The sequence below is a fragment of the Protobothrops mucrosquamatus genome, unplaced genomic scaffold (assembly GCF_001527695.2).
Source record: "Protobothrops mucrosquamatus isolate PMUCROS unplaced genomic scaffold, P.Mucros_1.0 scaffold1028, whole genome shotgun sequence".
NCBI classification, from domain to species: domain Eukaryota; kingdom Metazoa; phylum Chordata; class Lepidosauria; order Squamata; family Viperidae; genus Protobothrops; species Protobothrops mucrosquamatus.
Window position 1 is genome coordinate 61,490 of NW_015387263.1, and position 16,171 is coordinate 77,660.

Below are 16,171 nucleotides of genomic sequence, written 5' to 3' on the forward strand. Positions count from 1 at the left end.
ATCCTTCATCTAAATGTTCATGTTTAGTGAGAAATAAGTGGGTAAATGAAGCACACCATGGGAAATGGAGAAATTCCTACAAAATATATATTCCTTTCATTTTTGATAAAGAGCTGTGATTTAGAGAAACTTTTGTAAACAGCAGAGATGGAAAAGATTTTACTGAATACTTTTTCTTCTTTGTGGAATACAATACCTCAGAAAATGGGGATCTGTTAACAAAAAACCTGCAACAGAATTGCTGTAACTATTCTTACAGATGTTATTGATGTAACCCAATAGATGTTTTCATTAAAATGTTAGCATTGCAAACATGAGGGCGACAAAGTGTCAGAACTGACACAACTATGAAATATGAATTGTTAGTAATCCTGTGGGTTTAGGGCTATCAATATTTATTGCATTTTACAATTTTCTGTATGAGACTTCACTACATCTAAAGGGATATTTCTGTATCCTGCAACTGTTAGTAATAGAAAACATAATATATTGTCTCAGAAATCTCTATTGGCATGGAGTGTTTACAAAGGATTCCACTCTTACATACATTTACAATTACACTTTCAGTGTTGCAGTACAATTGCAAGAAGATAGATTTTGTATTACAACATCACAATATATATTTCATTACTTTGGCATCATCATGCTTAGGTGGCTGATGTCAGACTAACAAGACCTGATCAAGAAACAGATGTTGCCTAGGCTAAAAACTACTTGTATTAGTTTCACTATAGTAATAGAAACCCTCTGAATGTGCTTTCCCTCCCCTCTCTTTTATCTTTTAACTTTATGAAAATACCTAGGGCATCCTCGTCATCAACTCCCAATTCACACAGGTGAATTGGGAATTGAGGAGGAAGATGCCCTATGTATTTTCATAAATCTCTATCTTGGTATGGATTTAAAACATATTTATGTGTTCATTGCTTTGGTAAAAGATTGTCCCTCTCTGTGTCAAGGCCATCCTCTTTATTTTCTGTATCTATTGATATCTTCATCAACATTTCAGCTGTAATTTAGAAGACTTTCACAGGTTATTTCACAGGCTATGTCTGCAAAACTGTCCCACATGATATGGGTCACCGGAATGGCAAAACAGTTATTCTTGCCAGGAATCCATTATCTCTTACATCTTCAAAATGTATTCAAGGCTTGGTTAATAAATGTGTGTGTGTGTGTGTGTATATATATATATATATATGTTTTCTGAGGTTTTCGCGGGTGTTTGTATGTAGGTCTTTAGTTATTCGGGTTTTCTCCCGCGTAGAATTAAAAGTACCTTGGCGACGTTTCGACGAAGTCACATTCGTCATCTTCAGGCTGGTGTCTTCAGCTTCGTGCTTCTAAGAGTGGTGTGTGATCGNGTGGAGGTGTGTTCTGATTGGTTAAGGAGCCTGGCTGTGCTCTGATTGGATGGGGGGGTTCGCTGTGCTCTGATTGGCTGGGGGAGTGTTCTGTTTGGGTGGGGGCTTTGTTGTGCTCAGGTTAGTTTGAGTAGCAGGGGGATTTGAGGTGGTGAGCTTCATTGCTGTTGTTTGGCTTCGTGTTCGTGGTCGTGCCACATCTTTATGGTGGGTGTCAGTTTGCTTCATGTATGGATTGGAGGGGTTTAAAGTGGCTGATGATGCAGCTGTGGACTGGCTTCTAGTTTGTGGTCGTGCCTCAATTAATTCTACGTGGGAGAAAACCCGAATAACTAAAGACCTACATATATATATATATATATATGTAGGTCTTTAGTTATTCGGGTTTTCTCCCGCGTAGAATTAAAAGTACCTTGGTACTTTTAATTCTACGCGGGAGAAAACCCATATATATATATATATATATATATATATATATATATATATATAAAATTCCAAATTAGAAACAAAAAAAGGATACATTAATCCTTTTGCAGAAGAGGGTATTTCAATATTTGTAACTTGTTCTGGAAAATCCTTTAAACTTATTGTAGAGGTAGGAACCTGATCCTATTGTGGAATAGGCTTTCAGTTTTATCCCAACTTTCTTTTTCAATATGCAAGGATATGTTAAACACTAAATTCCATGATTAGCTTTTCACAAATTTAAGTTTGTAAAAGGAAAAAAATGCCACTATTATATTATTTTAATTAAGTGATTGGCTTGAAATAAACTCTTATAGTATTGCTACTTTATTTTAATTGAATGAATGACATTCAGATCTAGTACTGACATTCTATTGCTAACAGTTGCAGGATGCAGAAATATCCCTCTAAGCAATATTTTTATATTTTTTTCTAAGTTCAACAGTAGTTTAAGTTCAATACAATTAGTGTAATAATTTAAAACATTCTAAACTCAACATAATTTTATGCCTGGTTTAATTATGTAATTAAGTAAGCATATTTAAAATTGAAATCTTAGAAGATGTAATTTATTGTTTATAAGCAGGACACATCCATACAGTATATTTCGGAGAAGTCCCAAGTTTGCCTTTATTATTTGGAGCTAGGTTTTAAAAATCAAAATTGTGATTCCTTTTTCTTTTTTAACGGAGACACTCCTCCTTCAGAACCAAAAGCATTTCCTACCCTTATTACTTATTATTTTGAAGAGTGTTTATATATGCCCTTAACCCATTGAAAATGTTCTTGTTTTCTTAAACACAATACACAATTCAATTATTATATTTGCTTAGTCTTTTCCAAGACAGTGTTTTAGATATGAAGCCTGGAGTTATGTATGCCTGAAGTTATGTATGCCTTGAGTTAGTTAATTCAGTTTTCAAATAGCCTTTCTGCACTATCTCTTATTTTTTGCCCTATATTCATGTTTTCCCCAGGTGTCATTGAGTTACTCCTAGTGATAAGATTTATATGTTGACAAGTGGTGAAGCAAAGCACTGGTTAAAGCAGGGATGAAATGATATTCCTGATACCAGCAGGAGTTACTGGCAATCTTGATTTTTTCCCTGCTAACTTTCCCCTTGTGAATAACTATAAATTACTTTGTGGTAAACATTTAATGGAGAATAATATTTCTGCCATTTAGACCTGCAGATTTCTGAGGTGCACAATAAAAGCTAATCAGAGAATATAGATATTTGTAGAGTCTGTGATTTGCTGAAGTCCAAGCTTATAAAAGTCTGAACTTAACAGTGTGCTATTGTGCCAAAAATTCATCATTATGGGTCATTCCTTCATTTTTTAATAGATAGGTTTATTGACCAACTTGTTATTGATCATAAATTAGTTGTTATCTAATTAAACAGCAGTGAAAACTCATATAGTGGACTAATTAAGGGGAAGTAAGAACAATCACAATTCATGTTTTATTAACATGAATTCCATATCAAAAGAAAGGAGGAAGATTTATGGAAATTATAGAATAAATATTTGCCTAAAGTGTAAGCCAGGTCTCAAAAGTGCTGAAGTTTTGAGCTGTTTTCTGTGATTTGCTAGTAATAAGAAAGAACTTTGAGGAATGAAAAACAAATTAAGCTGGAAGATAGCTAAACAATACATTTTTGTTTTTTGTTTTTACTTCATATTGATCTTGTGAAAATCCTGCAATTATTTTTTTATAATTTTACTAGCAGCTATTAAATTATATACTACAAAATATAAATGGTGTAGGGTAAATGTCCATACAATCAGCATCTAGCTATGTGTTCCAAATACACTGATAGCTTTCCAATATAAATTACAAATCTTGAATCACATCAAATTTTTCATTAGTTATTAAAAGTGTGAGAAATGTCTTTCTTTTGATTTCTCAATTTTGCTTTACAAATGAAGTTTTTTTAAGTAAATGTTTTCCTTGCTACATAGGTACGATCAGCCATGTTTTCTCTTACTTTCACAGATATCTATATATTGGTTTAGGTAATTGTTCTGACATTGAAAGTATAATATTTTAAATTGCAATTTAAACAAAATGACAAATGTTTACAAATGTATAATACATTGAATTAAGATCTTCATCTGTATTTTAGAAATCATGAGACATGGCAAATCAGATTCAAATATAAAGTGAGAACTCCATAACTACTCCAGAAAGCTCTATAACCTAACAATATGTATAGCTATTGGTATATATTTAAGTGATAACTTACTGTTTCAGGAACAGACTGTTCTCAAGGAAAAGTGTTCTAGTGAGTACTGGAATTTAATTCTCCCAATTGGAAGTGGTTGCTTGGGCAAAGCACATTTTTGGAGATGGGACTGTTTCCAGAATAGTACACACCCAACTTGAAAACTTAATTTTAAGAAAGTCACTAGCCTGGGGCCAGATGCTAACTTTTTACCCTTACGTATTGATTGAGCATAATGAAACATGCCAATGAGTTGCAGCTTCTATGAGTATGTGGTAAATTATGCCACAGTTATGCAATAACTTCAATTATGTGCGAAGAAATTACTGTTACAGTTGTTGCAGTCATATAAATGTCCGTTTCATTTGCTGAAATACACACAGACTTCATACATGCAGCCATTTAATCCTAATGTACATCTTCCTTCAGAGAACCATTACAACAAGCTAACATGCTTTTTCATTGTACTTAAATGGGTACTTTAGTTCCCAAAGGCACTAGGATATAGATTTAGGTCATGCATAAATTTGCTGGCTAGATTCCCGTGTTTTCCAGTTCAGAGGAATGGAAAGCAGTGGTACATCATATCTTATTTTATATTATCATCATTCACACAAAAGGGGAATGAGTTGGCTGCTATTCAGCACCAGAGTGCAATTGTTTGTATCTCAGATTATTTAACCAATATTTAATTGTAGGAATTGAATCACTGAGATGTGAAATTTGATTTTTTTTCCTAATGCAAACTAAGTGTTAGCTAATTTCCTTCACCTAAATCTAGAAGAAGATAAGGAATCAGCACTGATATACATTGTGAAAAGGGTGAAGAGGTACAATTAAGCAGGAAAAAATAGTTTTATTACAGTAATAGATGCCAAACATTAAAACAGTAGATGAGTTTGTAAATATGTCAAAATGTTAACAGTGTTTCTTTTAATAAATATTATACTATTTCACTATGTGAAATATAATATTTTATATACCCCTTTACTCTGTTTTTAAGTAGCTAATTTATATATAACATACTATGTGTACTTTACAAGAATTTTTAAGCAAAATTAATTCCTGTTTGTGTTCCTTTAATTTTGTCTATCATTTGGATATATTTATGCCATGTGACCTGTTCCCCATCACCAGCCAAAAGAAAAAAATGTAACTGGGTTTTAAATCAAATCAAATCTAGCATAAAATGAGTAAAGGCCAAGCTGAATCAGGAAGAAATGTAACCTAATAACTTGCAGGTTCAGGTAAATGCTATAACAAATATTACAAGTAACTTAACCAACTGCTAACTAGTCCCTGTTAGCGTCTAACTAAATTTGAAAGATATAGGCTGAGCTATCTTCTGATATACCATCTAAAAGTTTTAATAGACATTAAACATGCATATTTGTTTTTTAGTAACATGAGAATTCACAAGCATCTCTTGTAGCTTTATTAAAAAATGCCATTGATAGACCAGTGTAAAGAAATGTTTACAAGAGATTACAATAAACATTATAGTTGCTATTATTCATTTCCTCAACATTTGTTAATAACTGAAGTTGTGATGTTTTGTATGAAAATTAATGTCTGCTACTGTATTATAACTCTTCCCTGGACTATTATATCATAGGAACAATTTTTGTACATTTGTTGTCCGATATATCCTCAATTAACAAATCACATGTCTGGTGAGACCTCATTCTCAGATACACTTGGAACTATTTGTAGTAAAAAAAAAAAAAAAGTACGGTGTAAATCACCCACTGACAAATTGAAGTTGATGCATTCATTCGTTTTCCTAAGTTTAATCTTAAAGTATTAGTGTGCATATAAATTCAAACATACAGGAGCCAAAGCAGTACAAGAGTTGTATAGCATCACTTTTAGCTCTTGGATGTTGTTTGAAAAAAGACATAATGAAAATGTTTGATTAAGTGAGAGAGAGAGTCTAAGTTTTACAAAGCTTTCTACATTGCACATCAGGATTTACGACACTATGTTGAATGGCTCTCTCAGGAAGCCAAGTTTCCCACCGAATTCAGGAAATGATGCATTTTTCTTTCACACTAAAAAGCATATTATGTATTTAAGGAGGGTATCAAAAGTCCTGGCTTTTTTTGAGATAATGCAGCTGCAGTGTTAAATAAAATAGATGTCAATGACTCTGGAATGAGATGGGATCTTGTTCAAGAGATGCTGAAAATAGGAGTTTAAAATAAAATATATTCAGTTTAGGTAAACTGATTGCTTTGATTTCTTTCTTTCTTTCTTTCTTTCTTTCTTTCTTTCTTTCTTTCTTTCTTTCTTTCTTTCTTTCTTTCTTTCTTAACTATAAAATTCAAAATGCATAGTAATATTTGTTAGTATCTTGCAACATGCTGTTACAATCCATGAACAATATCTGAAAAATGTTAAATTACATGCTTGTTTTTAGCATGCTTTGTGCTTTATTCTTTCCATTTTGAGAGTTTGAAATGAACATGTACTCTACAATTGAGGGTTAAGTATGCCTTACTTCTTAAAAAAACAATAATTTACACACTTGGAAGAATTTTTACTTCTTTAAAAAATCTTAATTTTATAATTAAAACTCTTACTTGTAATCACAATCAAAACCTGTCCTTTTGTCTTTGTGTGTGATGTAATGACTGGCTGACCAGTCTCTTCTTAAAAACTTCCAGTGTTGGAGCATTCACCACTTCTGGAGGCAGGTTGTTCCACTGGTGAATTGTTCTAACTGTCAGGAAGTTTCTCCTTAATTGTTCTAACTGTCAGGAAGTTTCTCCTTATTGCAAGTCCATGTTTTATATGCTATATGCTAAACAAATAAAGTGGCAGCTTTTACAGATTTTACAATTTAATAATATTGGAATGCATCAAAGATACAAGGGTTGGGTGTGGCAAGGGAAGAGAAAGAAAAAGAAAATAGAGGAAAAATCTACACATGGGGAACATTTTTAAAAGTTAAGCATAGATTATTTATTTAGGCATTGTCTGATTCTAAGATGCCTTTGAGCTGCTCAGAATTTAAAGTAAGCTACAGTACAAAATATACAGTATGTTAAATGATATAAAACAGCATTTGTTAATACAAGATACTCTAATAATAACAACAAGAAGAAATCTAACAAGAATATCACCTCCACCCCACTCTTTGAGAAAACAGAAACCTGTTCAAATCACTTTGGAAGGCCATCATAGTGGGAAATCTCTCATGAACATCTGAGGGGAATCTCTTTCTAGAGGTAGGCACCAAGACAGAGAGGGAACACATCCTGGATTTTGGAAATTAACATTGTGAGACTCAAAGCTCACCAATTCTGCTACTCTAACTGAATGGACAGAAACTATGAGAGAAAGACAGCTCCTCAAACAACCTGACCCAAAGCTTTATAGCAGGAGTGTCAAACTCAATTTCATTGAGGGCCGCATCAGCATTGCGGTTGCCCTTGGGAGGCCCGGGTGGGTGCGGCCTACTGGGTGGGCATGGATGGAGTGGGTATGGCCTACTGGATGGGCATGGCCAGCTGTACATCGTTTGCGTCAAGGGTGCCTGTGGGGGCCTGGGCAGGAGTGGGACAGATCTGAGGGTCTCTGGCAGAAGGGAGTGGGACCGGGGGAAGCACCAAGGCATGGTCCATTTTTCATTCCTCACAAAGGGTGACACCTCCCCAGCATGCACCCAGGGGACGGGGCTGACACAGCAGGAGCTGGTTCCTCGCTGTTTCTAGACGGCCTTGTGGAGCTAAGACTGAATGTGTTTCAGTATAGATGGCCACCACAAAATTGTACATTGGCTCCCAGCTGGCCTGGGCCAAGGCCAAGGCAGCGGGGGCCATTCCCTCACTGTTTCCAGGATGGCTTCACGGGCCACATGAAACCACTTCATGGGCTGCATCCGGCCCCCGGGCCTTGTGTTTGACATGTCTGCTTTATAGTGATAACCAGTACCATGAAGTACATTCAGAAGCACTTTGGTAATCAGTATAATTCACAAAGCAATATAAACTTAAGGGCATTCTCTTCAATGATCAAGCCACATTTGGTATGCTCTTATTTTTGTAGATCTTAAAAAAATAACAAATTTCTTGAAAATGGGGAGTGAAGGATGTTTCACCTGGCTCTGTTTTTTATTTAACTTTTTATATTGAAGGGATTTAATCAAAACATAGATTTCTTTCAATGCCTGAAATTTCAAAAAATATTGTGCTTATGGTTCATTTTAATAAAATGTAATATTATAACCAAATGTCTGACTGCAGCTGTTTTTATGACAAAAGTTCATGAGCTTTCCCTTAATCATATTTCAGTTTTTCTTTGACAATGTTCTTTCTTTTTACAGGCTACATGATGACTTCATACAAATTTCTGTACTTTCTACAAATTGCTTATGAAAAAGCATAGTTAATACTATCCCCAGGAAGCCATTTAAAGATAGATTTGAAATGTTTCTTTCTGCTAAATTAATCTAAAAGCATTAAAGCACAGTGGTGTGATAGAACATTATAAATGTTCAGGCTCACATTTTTGAATATTATATAGTGCAATTCTGTATGTATCTGCTTAGAAGTAACTGAATTTCATGTAGTGGTATTCAGGATCATAGTCTTCAATATACAAAACTAGTGATTAAATTAGTAAGCTTGTTTCCTCAGTTGACTCTCATTCTAATATTCTAATAGTAAGTTGGTTATGTGATGATAATGTTTCCCTCAAAAAGTCAAGAGCCAATATGGGATTTAATTTAATCTCAATTTAATTTTCTCTTAATTTAAAAGAATAAAAAATATTGTAATTGCATTTCTACTGTATAATATGTAGAGCAGCATCTTAGGTATCTCAATGAGGATGTTGCACATATGTAAATAATCCACCAAATATTTTTGGTATTCAGGTCCTACCTGTCCCACTGCTGATAACTGCTAAATTTGTATATACTGTAGATGTACATTGATTGAAAAATATTTTCAGTTTAACTTACAAAACTAAGATAAAAATATAAGATTGCTGCTGATTAAAGACTAATTAAACCCTAACCCTAAAGTCATAATTTGCTTTCTTAGCCTTGCTTGTTTCCTTCTCCTTGTTCTTGCTTTTGAGTTTGCTTTGGTCTGTTTTTTAGTCTTGACGCATGAAGCACCTTTAGTGGTCTCTGAGCTTGGTTGTTTTCTTGCAGACGTTTCATTATCCAAATTAGGTAACATCATCAGTGCTAGTAAGGAGTGGGATTTGCTCTCAGTTTATATTCTAATGGTTTGCCCTGCCAGTACTAATGGGGATGATCTTAGAGATTCTTTAGTTCGGCTGTTACTCTTGCCTTTTTTGGCTTGATTGGGATATTGTTTACTTAATTGTTGGTCTGATTTTAATAATGGAGTCAATCTATGCTCATCTGGGTGCTGATTGCTGGTGGGGAAGTGCTTTTTGTTCCCTTTTTGGATTGTTGATTATCTCTTCGCATAGTATATATTGTTTGTTTGTATGTGGCCAATTTAACAGAGTGCCAGGCTTCTAGAAATTTCCTAGAGTTTTTAGATTTGGCTTGGTCTAGGATAGTCACAGTTAAGTCTGTTCATATGTGTGAAATTAAAGAGTTTTCATTATGTCTTCTGACTGCTAGTTGGTGTTCATGGATGTTTTCTGCCTGTTTATCCTGATTAGTGGTTGTTGCAATCATTACATACAATACATTGTAGATGATCTCTGTTTTTTCTTAGCTGTAGTTCTCTGCTTTTTAGTCACAATATTATGCTATATTACTATTTGTTGTGTTGTCTTGTGAGTTAGGTATCTTTAGGTTGTTGATGACCTTGACTTGCCTGGGAAAGAATTTATAAAAATTTCCCAAAAGATGTTAGGGTGAACTTACAAGATTGAAACCTACTTCAGAACTAGGAAGCGTGCATATCATTGGTTCATGTTATGGTGATACTGGGACTATTGCCATATTTTAGGAGTAAAATGGTCAGTAGTCAAACAACCAGACAACTGGATCTGTATGCAAATTTCTGTTAGGTTTGATATATTGTAACCATTACAAGATATGATCTTCAGTTTGAATTGGATGCGAATCTAGTAATTTTGAATAGAACCACAGAAATTAATGGGAGTTATATTAACATTTACATCCTACCTTAGTTGTGACTTTTGTCTTTTTCTGATCTATCCTTCCACCAGTGTAAACTTCACAAAGTATATGTGGCTTTTTAATTGTTTAAAAAAACTTTATATCTAATGCTTTTTTAAAATGTACATGAGTAATTTGTTTCTTAAACTAGTCTATTGAAGTTAGCAATTTCTGAAGAAATTATCTATATATTGGTGTCTATGTCTATATCTGTCTCCTCATATGTTTGATATATGGGAATATATTTCAGAAATCATTAAAAATTGTGATTTTTAAGGACAATTTTATGAACTATAAAGTTATATTGTGCAAGTTACGGACCTTCCTTATCTAGGTTTTTTTTTTTAAAAAAAAGGCATGACTGTCTAAAAATGTACAGTCTTGCAGAAAGAGATGAAGCCAATGAATGTGGAAAGATAATATTATAATTAATAGACAAATGATACATTTAAATAATTTAGACTTTTTAGTGCCAAATAGGATGTTTACCCATTCAGATTTTAGCATGTGTTGACTCTGCAGAATTCCAAATGCCTGATACAGCCATTCATAATAAAATCCAAAAAGAATATGTTAACTGAACTGTATGTCTAGGCAGTTTTTTTTACAGAATTGAAACCATTATTTTTGCAGTATCCTTATCTTGAGAAAAAAAGCTCCACTGATTTTTTTTTCATATCTGTGAATGACATTGGCAGGTACATGTAATCCAATTTCACCAACCTTTCTAAAAATTCATTTCAACTTCTAAAAGCATATAAAGAGGGTGACAGAACAAGATTTTATATGTCGCCTTGATGGGCATTACAACCTTAAAAAGAGTGATCCGTCATTTTACATTCATGCACCGCTCTTGAAAATCCTCTTCAAATAAGGGCTATATCTGGAAAAATTAGTAGCTATAATTTTATATTTACTGTTGAAATTCTGCATAAGGATTCATCTATAAGAGTCTTTTTAAACTATCTACAATTGATTAATGCCATTCTTACTTTTTATTTATCACTGTCTAGTGATAATTGCTTAAGGACTTTAAAGATTTGTTTAATACATGCCTAAGGTAAATGGGGCTGAAAATTTAGAGAAATGGCTCAATTTGCTTAGTATTCAATGATGTAAGCTGGTATATCATGCATTCATACACAGAAGCTTCTCAGTTAATTGATTACAAGTGACATCCTACTGTTTCTTAAATGGGGCAATTCATCTGCCAGAAGTATCTCTTAATATGTGTTAGGCCCAGCAGCAGCATAAGGCTGTGAGTAATTGTGCATTGTCTCTTCTGCTTTTAATATTCAACCAGTAGCAATTGTTCCATAATATGCAATGACAGCAAAAATAATACATTTAAGAAATCTTGGAATAATTACAATACCAAATTGGAAAGCAAATGCATCCGAATCCATTTGTAGTGTGTTCTACAGGAAGATTTCATTTGCTAGCATAATCTGCAAATTGCTTCATCAGAGATAATCAATAATATTATTGTTCTTACAACATTAGCTGTGTTACAGGATGTAAATTGCAAGTAACCTATTCCATTTTCAGTTCTTGTATTGAGAATATGAAATTAATGAAAATGTGTTCCTTAATCCCCTGAAAGCTATGAGAAATAGATGTGATGATTCAAAATCCAGGAAAAAAGGCAGAGATATTAAAATGTTTACAGTACCATTAAAGACATTGCTAAGTGAATTTCCATGCCAAGAAATTAAAAAGTGATTTTTTCCCCATAAAACCGCATGAATACTAAATGCTAAAAATCATAGATCAAGGGAGAAAACAAGAGTATATTTTTACAGATGGAGACAAGTGTTAAGATAAAAGTTTGTCTTTGTTCAATGGCAAAGTGAGAAAACTTCCTATATTTAACGCTAAATGTTTAGATAGGCAGCTAAAGAACAACAGAGAGCATCAACAGCATATTGTCATTTTTACTTAGCCATTATTGTACTGATCTTACAAATCAAAGTGTTTATCATTAATAAGTAATGTTTTAGGATACCTTTTCTAGAAAGTATTGCACATTGTCTTCTGTTTTTTCTTTGCACAAAACTTTTACAAAAAGCAAGCTTTTTGAATTTGAATTTGAACTAAGTTACAAAGAAAAGGGTTGGATCCTAAAGTTGTCACACTTATATTAATATATGGAAATATTTTGGAAGAAGTGTAAAAAATTAGAAATACTAAAAATTGAAATCATCAATGTATGTAAATTATTAAATTTCTGCAGTCATAAATTTTCCCATCAACTTCCTTTCTTTACAGACACCCCTTTCAGGCATTATGAATGCCATACAGTAGTTATAACCAGAAGAGTAGATAGCAGAAGAAAATACTTTTCATATACAGAATAGATTTTTTTGCTACAATTACAAATTATCTTCTCAATTTCGTGATGTAGTGGGGGAATTGGGCTATGTTATATTTGTATTTCTAAGATTATTTCAAATCTTAGAAATACCAAAAATTGAAATCATCAAAGTATCTATGAAATGTATGTAAATTATTAAATTTCTGCATTTCTGAAAAATGATTGAAGATCTTGTTAAAAATTCACAGAAGTAGAATATTAAACATGCTAAAACTGACTTAAATAGAAATTATAACATAATCAATGGGAAAATGTTGATTAAATTAAGAGATAAAGTTAAGTGTCTACTGCAATTTTAAACAGATGTTTATGAACCAAAAAATTATTTTTTTCTGATAAAAGAACACTTTGCAACTTAACATTAAAATTATACAATGGATTCCACTAAGTAGTCAGCACTATCATAGATTCATGAAGGCAATAATTGCTTCAGTGAAAAGGCACAGACCTCAAGGATTTAAAAGAGAGGATTCTAGGATGGAATGAAGAGACTGAAGGACTCTTCCAGACCTTCCTCCAGACCTATCTGGAGATTGCTGACAATCTCTTAACACAGCTTGGATGCAGCTCGACATAAGAAGTGGGAACAATACATAGAATCATTAAATTTCAGCAAATCCAGTAGGAAAGCTTGGAGCCTGTTGAAACTGGGTGGACCTAGAGTAGACAATCCACATGACAAACAACCTGAAACATGGTAACACACCGAGATTCAAATACATTCATCCAGAATTCCTGATAAAGCATACACAGAATTGAATTGATAAATTCTTCTCAGACATAGTTTTCAATTGCTGCCTTCCATCAGAATTCAAAAAAGCTAAAATAATATCATTTCTAAAATCTGGCAAAGTACAAGACAGAGTTGAAAGCTACTGCTGAATTGCCCTTTGAAAAAACATCGTGATACATCACAATACATCATGTGACACGATTGAGTTTGACACCTGTGTCTTAATGTTCTATAATATACAATACCTATGGGCTTGCCTAACTCCATTTTAACTCTTGAAAAGGAACAATAGAAATTCCAAGCTTCACATTTGTCCTGCAGAGAATGTAAGGTTTTTTAATAAGACTTCTCTATAGTAGGAATGCATAGCAACCTTTCTTTCTAGAACAAGTATGAGACACGTCCACAATCATTTTATATTTTTTCAAGTTTTATTTATTTATTTGGGCTGTGGTCCTATTTTCATTATTGAAATATGTGCTATTCAAGTGATTCTTGAATATTCTTACTGCCCAAGAGTCTTCTTTTCCATTGTATTTTCTAATGTGAGGATGAGGGTGATTATAATAACAGTAAAATAATCATTATTTGTTTTATTTTAAAACCACAATAATTTGGGATTTTATTAGTTCCATCCCTATATTTTGTACCCTGTTGGGTATTCCTATTTTGTGAGGTGCCAAAGATCCTGTGATTGTGGAAAGATGTAAGTTTTATTAATAAATAAATAATAATATTATGAATTATTGTGCTCCATGTTGATTAAGTTGGAAACATGTCAGAATTAATCACATATGCATAGCAGAGGTTGTTTTTGGATGGTAGTGAAAAATAAATGGACAGATTAATAGACTAGGAATTTTCATAAAAACAACTGTTTTTGATTGGTACTTTTTTCTCAGTCTTCTGGAATTGAAATACATTAGAGGCTGCTGAAGACTGAGGCATGTAATGACATCTGTCACAGTACATTTATTTTTGAGCAAACAATCTGTTCACAAAAATAAGCAGAATCTCCTCAAAATGTATTTTCCATAAACTGGTTTGCATCCAATATATTCTCTTGATATCCTTAGGGAAAAGAAGTAAACTGTATTGTACACATGAGACAACTCTGTAACTGTCCCAATGTTAGTATTACAATTCTTGTCAAAAAAAAGTTGAGATATGATAAAATTGGCTAGCTTGTCTGTCTCTTTATTATTTATTTATAGATGGATGGAAATATCCAGAATAATTGAATTGTAAGGGTCATTTAGGCTGAAATTCTATTCACTACAGAAACTCAAAGCATCTTCAACATATTGTATGAATGTAACTTTACAGTATTCTTCTTTCATTTATGCCTAAAATGAATATTATCTAGAATTTTTTGTTATAATAATATACTGTAGCACAGGAATGTCAAACTGCCGGCCCATGGACTGGTTTCATCATACCAAAGCCACGCCCACCCCATTGCCGGCAATGCAAAAAGAGTCGCGATACGTCATGACATGGCACGTGGCGAGTTTGACACCCGTGTTGTAGCATAACTTTCTGGGAGGTTTTTTTTTTTAACATGTAGTATTTCTAAATTACCATATTTGGAAGCTGTAATACATTTTTTATTTTACCTGTAATGTGGGTTTTTCTAAATTTATTTCCTAGTGAGCATCCCAAACAACTGGGGTTATAAATTATATGGTGAATCCCTCCTAATAGGAGAAGTTAATTCATGCTGTCAGTTTCCTTTTACATGTAAAGGCGATATAAGACATCAGCTAAGTAAACTTTTAAATTTTTGTAGAAACTACATGTAGTGCTGCCAATTTATTGAATTTCTATAATTATCTGGAGCTGACTTACCTCATTTTGCTACTGCTTCCCAAGTGGTAAGTTGAGAAGGACTTTTTTTTCCTTTTAAAGGAGTATGGATTATTCAGTGACTCAGGAAGGAAGGAAGTAGCTTGTGAGATAGCTCTGAGTTTAAATAATTGTGTATATGTAGCCTAAATGTAGCTTAAATATATTTCAGTAAAAACGATTGTATATATTTCACAATAAAATAATTGGGGACTTAAAAACAGCATTTAGATAATACACATTTAAAATGCACACTTGGTGAAAAATGCATTTGAAGATAATGTACATTTTCATAATTCAGTTAGAATTGATTAATATTCCCATCATATTTATTTAATATTTTATTTATTAAACAATTTGGAATGGAACGGAACGGAACAGAACAGAACAGAACAGAACAGAATTCTTTATTGGCCAAGTATGATTGGACACACAAGGAATTTGTTTCTGGCGAATAAGCTCTCAGTGTACATATAAGCAACAAGTCATAAATCATGTTTATAATCATAAAATGTAATCATAAATAATAAGATATAATACTCAGTGATAGTGATAGGATGCTAAATAAACAATCAACATAAATCATACAAGGATACTAAATAAAAATAATCAATATAAATCATAGGACTGTTGTGATGGATTCCCTGGATGCCAGCTCAGATGATGAGAAAGAACTGGCTCCAGGGACTTTTGAGGGGGATGCAGAGGAGAGTCGGGAAGTTGCTGAGGGCTCTGAGCCAGGACTGGAGAGGCCAGGCACAATGGAGATGTCACTGGAGAGTTGACCAGATAAAGATTGTAGGTTGTAAGATCTACATGTATGATAGGAGAAAAATTATATTAGGGTTCATACATAAAGGCATTCTAAACTAACTTGTCTATACCAGAGAGCCAGTTCTACGTTGGACCATCATTTCAGAGATATTTCCTTACCTAAACAGAGAAGCAGAATGACTACAGGCAAAAAAGCCCTGATAATAGGAGCAACGTCTGGCTTCCTGCTAGTTTCCCTATTGAATTTCATTGTGGGAATCTGGTAGGGAGTATTGG

The 16,171-nt window shown here is 33.3% G+C and overlaps 1 pseudogene; it reads left to right on the forward strand.

Moving 5' to 3' along the window:
• LOC114922828 overlaps positions 1 to 15,906 on the forward strand; it is a 39,362-nt pseudogene extending 23,456 nt beyond the window's left edge.
• Positions 15,907 to 16,171: the final 265 nt, after the last annotated feature.